The 1447-nt window shown below is 41.7% G+C and overlaps 1 pseudogene; it reads left to right on the top strand.

Moving 5' to 3' along the window:
- The first annotated feature begins 489 nt into the window (after positions 1 to 489).
- Positions 490 to 970, top strand: LOC141522753 (fatty acid-binding protein, heart pseudogene; annotated as a pseudogene).
- The last annotated feature ends 477 nt before the right edge of the window (positions 971 to 1447 follow it).

The raw sequence follows: 1447 nt of genomic DNA on the forward strand, positions 1-1447 counted from the left end.
TAGATGCAGCTTTGTAATGTCAAAGTGGATGGAGTCTGAATCTAAATTTTGTGTAAGGAAGATATATGCCTCAGAAAAGAATTGTAAAATGCTGGTCAAGAATCTTAAACTCTGAACATCAGTGCCCTTTTTTTTTTTTGTAAAATTGACAACAATAACTTTACTCCATAGAACTCCAGTGAGGATCAAATAGGGTGATGCATATGTTTTTATAAAGCCAGTTATCATTTTTCCTTACCACAATGGATCCCCCTATTTACAAAATTAATTTAAATGCATGTCCATGATCTATCTCAAACAACCAAAATCTAAATATTTTAAGACTGTGGTGTCAAATTAAAATAAAAATGGGGGAAAATCATACATACTAGAGCTGGGAGCCCACCTGCAGCCCCTCTTCTCTCCCACCCGCCCGCCCAGCCCAGCCCAGCCCAGCCCAGCCCAGCCCAGCCCAGCCTGGCCCGGCTCGGCCTCCTCCAGCCACGCACCATGGCAGATGCTTTCGTTGGCACCTGGAAGCTGATTGACAGCAAGAACTTCGATGACTACATGAAGTCCCTCGGTGTTGGTTTTTAAACAAGGCAGGTGGCCAATATGACCAAGCCCACCACCATCATAGAAGTCAGTGGGGACAACATCACTGTCAAGACTCAGAGCACTTTCAAGAACACCGAGGTCTCCTCCAAACTGGGAGTAGAGTTTGATGAGACAACAGCCAATGACAGGAAGGTCAAGTCTATTGTCACACTGGATGGTAGCAAACTTGTCCATGTCCAGAAGTGGGATGGGCAGGAGACCACACTCATTTGGGAACTCCAGGATGTAAAACTCATACTGACACTAACTCATGGCAGCGTGGTCTGTGTTAGGACCCATGAGAAGGAGACAGCTTGAAGCCAGGCCACCTGTTCACTATCAACTCCTGTGCAGATGGCTACCACTGAATTCAACACCAGATTGCCTCATTTCTGCACCCTCTCCTCCATCCCACCTAAATGTTTTGTACCAATTGACTCTGGTCAAGGAACCCTCCAGAAATGGAAAACATGGTGCTGTCCTGGTCCTAGTTGAAGCCAATTCTGCATTTTTTTAAACTGTATCTGATAGCTGGTTGCAAGCCAATAAAGCAGATCCCACAGTCAGTCAAAAAAAATCATACATACTAATTTAGAAAATCACCTATTAGCATCATCAATGCTATATTTTATTTTTATTAAATGTTTCCCAATTTGCATTTAATTTGGGTTCAGAAGTATTGTGGATTGTAAGAGGAAAGAATGTTTGACATCTTCTGTTTTAAGAAATACTAATATTAACTGTAATTTTTTTAAAAAAGGACTTCAGTGTAACACTTTTTTCTTTACCCTATAAATACTCACTGAATTAATCCATATGCAGCATAAGAGGACAACTTTAAGAATTGGATTCTAGACTTCCAGCCAAGATG

Source organism: Macrotis lagotis, chromosome 1 (genome assembly GCF_037893015.1).
Source record: "Macrotis lagotis isolate mMagLag1 chromosome 1, bilby.v1.9.chrom.fasta, whole genome shotgun sequence".
NCBI classification, from domain to species: domain Eukaryota; kingdom Metazoa; phylum Chordata; class Mammalia; order Peramelemorphia; family Peramelidae; genus Macrotis; species Macrotis lagotis.